Below are 6,730 nucleotides of genomic sequence, written 5' to 3'. Positions count from 1 at the left end.
TTATGGTCGAAAAACTACGAAGAAAACATTGGTTCGACAAGAACTTAAAACAAAAAGAACTGGAAACGGGGGACCTTGTCCTCGTGTATGGTGTAGGGAGTACTAGAAAAACGAAACTCAAGTATAGAGGCCTAGGACCCTTCTAAGTATCCGAAATCACACCTCAGGGGTCGGTTAGAATTGAAACAATTGAGGGCGTACACATGGAGGGTTACGTCAATGGGAGCAAACGTAAAAAATATTTTAGGCCACTGCAAGAACATCTTTTAAAACAACAAAAGGAGCTCGAAAAAGAAAAAATCCAGCAAGCTCAAGAAGAGGCTAAGGTAAGGGAGACCAAAGCCAAACAAATACTCCAGAAGAGAATGTTGCACATGAACATGGCTTCACTAACCCTCCTTGACGACGAAGAGAAACTAAACATTGAGACAATGCGACTCAAGGTGGGACTCTCCTATGGCTAAATGTCATGCAACGAGTAGTGCATTGATATATACGGGATCAAGTCATAACCTGATCTCATATAAGACATGGGTAGCCTTAGATAAACCGCACCTTGAAACCACCAATGCACAAGTACGCAGTGTGCACTTGACAACTATGAAAGCTGAGGGATTTTTAAGTGTTAATGTTTCCATTAGAAATAATTCCTTGGTTGGGAAGGTGTTTGTTATGCATGCAGGCTCCATGGAGGAGGAAATGATCCCAGGACGATCCTGGATTTGCACCAGCACTGTAATATCCAATGGGAGAAGAGGACATCACTGCTGAATGAGGGCAACAATGTCATTTCCGTACCCTTATGGATCCCGATAAACATAGAGAAGTAGGCCATGATTGAGGATATAGAGACACCAAGCACGGTGACATCAACTCATGAAGCAAAACAGGCATCAATTTCGCAATCCCTAGGTAAAAAACAACCCAAATCACTGGTACACACAGCAGTGGGTGCCTAAGGGTCAACTTGGAAACTAGCTCTACAAGGATGTGTTGGAAATAAAGGGCAATGTACCTGACCACTGGGCTTGCCCGCCCGGCATTGTACTCTATGTACTATATACCTATCCAGAAAACCAAAAAAGAGGTACACTATTGTACCCACACACTGTGTCATTGTCTCTCTCTCTCTCTCTCTCTCTCTCTCTCATGTGCATAGCATCCACCATTGAAGCTCCATTCTCTCTTCGATCTGCACACTTCAAACTGGTATCAGAGCTCGAGATTCGGGAGCAGGAGCTTGCGCAGCAGGGGAGCAGCAGTCGGCTTGAAAGCTCGCAGCTATGGCAGCCATGGTAGCTCTTCATTGAGGTTTGTCTTGATCTCATTTTCTTTGGCATCTATCAGGGCACCCCTGAACCTCATCAGGGCAGAGCTAGGGCATTATTGAGTGTGTCTTGAGCTCTTTTGGAAGAGCACTTCAAGCTGGAAACGGGACATCCATGTCTCTTTGCTTCTTGCGAAGCATAAGCATTACCATTGCCTTTGAGCTTCAAGAGCACGCTTGGGAGGGTAATTTGGGACCCCCCCCCACATTAGCATTGAGTCATTGTAGCCTTCCAGCCCTCCCAACTAGCCAGGCGCCATCACGTCAGCAGCCATGAGTCTGTCTCAGTTCTGGACACAGGTCACTATTTTGCTCATAACTTGAGCTAGAAAACTCGGATTCAATTTTTTTTTAATGAAAACGAAGCTTGCTTTGAGCTCTACGACTTTGTAGAAGAGCTTGTGAGCTGATTTGGAGTGCAGATCTGTCTAAAATTGAAAACAAAGAGGCTGTTGAGGATAGTGTATACAAATCTTGGCTGCAGGCAGATCAGTCCACTATCTTGATCATCTCCTTCATCATTGGCAACTCAAGGACCATCTTGGATACGTGAGAGCTCATTCTTGAGCTTGGCATTTGATTCGAGCTTGGCATTGGCATTGGGAGTGTTTTACCCAGTTTCTTGGACTGTTCATAACAGTTTACAGGGCAGCATTAACAGTTCATGCATATGCTATTCAACCAATGCTTGAATAGCATTGGTTGTTTGATGCTTATACATGCCCAAATGGATGCCTACTTGTCATGGGATGTTATGCCTACCATTTGGTATTGATTTGGAGCTGACTTTGGCATTGTCATTGCTCATTTTGACAGTGAATTCACTACTGTAATAGCAGGGGCTGAATGCAATTTTGTCAGTGAATGACATGCCTATTGGTTGCAGGCACTATCTCGAGTACTCAAAGTGATGTCTAGATGCTTATCTTGGATGTCATATACCTGGGAATAATTTTGGGGATGCTTTGAGCTTGGGACATTTTGTCTTGGCTGGAAAATTACAGTTTGCAAGTACCATAACAGAGAGGGTATTTTGGATAGTTGGATGGTTCCCATTGAGGTCCTTATGTACTAATTTGGTAGTATTGATATTGTTGACATATGCTTGGACATTTGGTGCACATGCTTTATGCCTCATTTTTAGGCTGAAACAGATTAGTCTATACAGGCATTTTGGTGTTGTTTACAGTGAACAGTAGATCTTGCTGGTCAGTTTGCATCTCTTCTTGGTCACTTGTTTTTTTGACAGATTTGGGTTGTTTTCTTCTCATTTGAGCTGCAATTATGGCTGGCAGCAGCAGTGACAGTAGTCATCTTATGCACATCAAGAAGCTTGAAGGGGCACATAACTTTGCAATTTGGCAAAAGTAATGCTACAATGTCTTGGTGCAAAAGAAACAGGTGAAGCCTATCAAGTTGAAAGGAGCACGACCAGCGGACATAGAGCAAGAGGATTGGGATGAGCTAAACGAGCTGGCTCGTTCGACCATTGAGCTTTCAGTTTTTCCGATGCTTTGTTGTTCAACATAGAAGGGCTCGATTCTGCCTATGCCATTTGGAAGCGACTGGAGGAATTGTATGCTCAGAAGAATGCTGCAAGTAAAGTCTATTGTTTGAAGAAATTGATGGATTTATGCATGGAGGGGACAGCCATGTCTGTACACCTCAGCGAGCTTAATTCCATTTTTAGCCAGCTGGTTGCCTTGAAGTTCAATATCGATGATGAGTTCAAGGCTACTTTTCTGTTATGTACTCTACCTGAAAGTTGGGATACTTTAGGACAGCCATGAGCAACTCGAATGCTATGATGCTGTACTCTAATGTAGAGAGTTCTCTATTACTTATGGAAGAGATAAATCGGCAGAACAATGCATCTAACAAGTCATCTAGTGCTTTGCATACTAGAGGCAGGTCTCAGCAGAGGGGGAAATCTGAAAGCAAAGGATGCAGTAAATCTCATGGGAAAGATGTGGAGTGCCACCATTGTGGCAAGAAAGGACACTTCAAGCAGGAATGCTTTAAGTGGAAGAAAGAGAAAGGAAAGAGTAAGAAGACTGATGATAGCAAGGATGAGAAGAAGGAATGCTTTAAGTGGAAGAAAGAGAAAGGAACGAGTAAGAAGACTAATGATAGCAAGGATGAGAAGAAGGACAGTCAGCCAGCTAGTGTCAAGATTGAAGAAGTGAATGTAGTCAACCATGAGAGCGACAGTGGTAATGATGTACTCCTTGTCTCTTCTTGCTTCAGTGCACATGCCTTGGTAGCAGATATGGATGATGACATGCATACCTCGATCTTGGATTCAGGTGCCTCATTTCATGTCACTCCTCATCGTGAGTGGTTCTCACTACACTGGGGGGGTAGACATGGTGTTGTCCACTTGGGGGACAACTATGTATGTGACATTGCAGGCATTGGCAGTGTGCAGCTACAGTTTCAACATGGATCTGTCTTTACTCTTCAGAATGTACGGCATGTACCCCAGCTCAAGAAGAGCTTGATCAGTACTGGGTAGCTAGATGATGATGGTTTTCATTCCACCTTTGGTGATGGGAAATGGAAGATATGTAAGGGATCTAGGGTTATTGCCAGAGGCTCAAAGAGTGATACTTTGTATCCGCTACATGTATCTAGTGTGCGTGACCATGTTGTTGCCGCCATGACCGAGCAGCCAAGTGTTTCCTTGTGGCATGGCCGGTTGGGACACATGAGTCAAACTGGAATGAAAGTACTTACTCATTTGGGTTATTTGCCTTGTCTTTGATATGCTGATTTTGAGCACCGTGATCATTGTGTTTATGGTGGTAAACATGCACAGACTTTACATAAAAAGTCTCTTTCATTGAAACCTTTGCCTTTAGAGTTAGTACATTCAGATGTATGTCCGGATGTATGTCCGATGCCAGGGTTATCTCTAGGGGGAAAGAAATGCTTTGTCACCTTTGTCGATGATGCTACACGGAAAGTCTGGGTGTACCCTATTGGTAGTAAGACTAAGGTTCTTGACAAATTTAAGAAATTCCTGGCATTGGTTGAGAACATGATTGGTAAGACATTTAAGTGTCTTCGCTCTGACAATGGTGGGAATACATGTCCAAAGCCTTTCAGGACTTTTGTGACAGCAAAGGGATAAAGAGGGAGCTCACTGCCCCTCATAATCCACCCCAGAATGGAGTTGCAGAGCGTATGAATCGGACCATTCAGGATAAGGTCCGTACTATGCTGTCTCATGCTGCATTACCCCATGGTTTTTGTGCAGAGGCTATTATGACAACCGTTCACTTGATTAATCGTTCTCACAGGTCTTTGGGGGGGAGAGTCCCTCAGGAAGAGTGGTCGGGCAAGCCACCTTCATATTCTCATCTGAGAGTGTTTGGCTCTGCGAGGCCTTTGTGCATGTCCGTAAAACGAGGAACACAGCAAACTTCAGCCAAAGTCCTGTAAATGCATTTTCCTAGGATATGGTGACGAGGGTGAAATGGGGTATAGGTTATGGGATCCCGAGAAAAGGAAAATAGTACGCAGCAATGATGTAATCTTCCACGAATATCGCATGCATAAGCAGCCCGAAAAGACAGCGGAGGTCAGAAGGGTTGTTTTCAAGGAAGATATACCTGTTGGACAACAGATTGTGCCCAGCAGACAGCAGCGAATACCTGCTTTAAATGACCCTAAAAATGCAAGGAATGATGCTGAAAATGGTCGGCAAGGTATTGCCCATGATGCCCCACAGTCTCAGCATGAAAACATGCAGTTTAGACAGCTAGATGTGGCAGGACAGCATGCTGAAATTTCAGGATAGCAAGCTGTAAATGCGGATTTGCAAGGCCCACAGCCCGCAAATGCTGAAATTCGCTTTGCAGGTCGACCCAACCTTCAAAACCACTTGATAGGTTTGTTCCCTGTGCTTAGTATGCTGCTGATTATGTCATGGTAACTGACTGTGGTGAGCCATCATGCTTCAAGGAAGCAATGACTAAATAGGACAGCAAGAAGTGGTTCAAAGCTATGCTGTCAGAGATGGAATCTCTTGAAAAGAATGGTACTTGGGATTTGGTGCATCGTCCTAAAGGGCAGAAGGTTCTTCCATGCAAGTGGGTTTATAAGATGAAAGTCACTTCTGGTTCCTCGCCAAAGTACAAAGCATGGCTAGTTGCAAAGGGGTACAAGCAGGAACATGGGATTGACTTTGATGAGATCTTCTCTCCTGTAGTCAAGGGCAGAAGGTTCTTCCATGCAAGTGGGTTTATAAGATGAAAGTCACTTCTGGTTCCTCGCCAAAGTACAAAGCATGGCTGGTTGCAAAGGGGTACAAGCAGGAACATGGGATTGACTTAGATGAGATCTTCTCTCCTATAGTCGAGATGACTACTTTGAGAACCATCTTGGGCTTGGTTTCAGTCGAGGATATGGAACTCATCGAGATGGATGTAAAGACTGCATTCTTACATGGTGATCTTCATGAGGACATATATATGCAGTAGCCTGAGGGTTTTGTGGCAAAGGGCAAAGAGCAGATGGTATGTAAACTCAAGAGGAGTTTGTATGGGCTGAAACAGGAACCTCGAGAATGGTATCACAAGTTTGATACATTCATGCAGTCTCAGGGCTTTCACAGGAGTCAAGTGGATCACTACTTATATACCAAGAAGACAGTAGATGGCAGCTTGATTATCTTGGTCTTGTATGTGGATGACATGCTGATTGCAGGCAGGGATGTTCATGCCTTGGACTCTCTGAAAGCAAAGTCTACATGGCAGCTTTGACATGAAGGATCTTGGTGATACAAATCATATTCTTGGGATGCGGATACTCAGGATAGACCAAAGGGGCTTCTCTATCTGGTCCCAACAGGAGTATGTATCCAAGGTTTTGCAACGTTTCAATATGGAGGGGGGGAAATCGATTGGGATTCCATTGCCTCCATATGTGAAACTCAGTGCAGAGGACAGCCCTACATCTGATGATAAGAAGGCTGAAATGGCCAAGATTACATATGCTTCAGCTGGTGGTAGTTTGATGTATGCTATTTTTGCTACATGTCCTGACATTGCCTTTGCAGTGGGAGTGGTTAGCAGGTACATGGCAAACCCTGGAAAGAAGCACTGGGAAGCAGTGAAAGGTATTATGAGATACCTCAAAGGCACAAAGAATTTGTGCATCTTCTTTGGTAAGTAGAAGGTATCTGTCGTTGGCTTTACGGATGCAGACTATAATGGACATGCGGACTGTAGGAAGTCCACCTCAGGGTATGTATTTACCTTCACGGGGGGATCAGTCTCTTGGATATCCAGGTTGCAGAAGTGTGTTGCACTATCTACTACAGAGGCAGAGTATGTGGCTGCCACACTGAGGCATGCAAAGAGGCCTTATGGCTGTCACGTTTGATTACTGAGCTTGGTA

The sequence above is a fragment of the Cibotium barometz genome, chromosome 4 (genome assembly GCF_041138505.1).
Source record: "Cibotium barometz isolate CiBa-2024 chromosome 4, ASM4113850v1, whole genome shotgun sequence".
In the NCBI taxonomy this organism is placed as follows: domain Eukaryota; kingdom Viridiplantae; phylum Streptophyta; class Polypodiopsida; order Cyatheales; family Cibotiaceae; genus Cibotium; species Cibotium barometz.
This window is presented reverse-complemented; position numbering follows the sequence as displayed.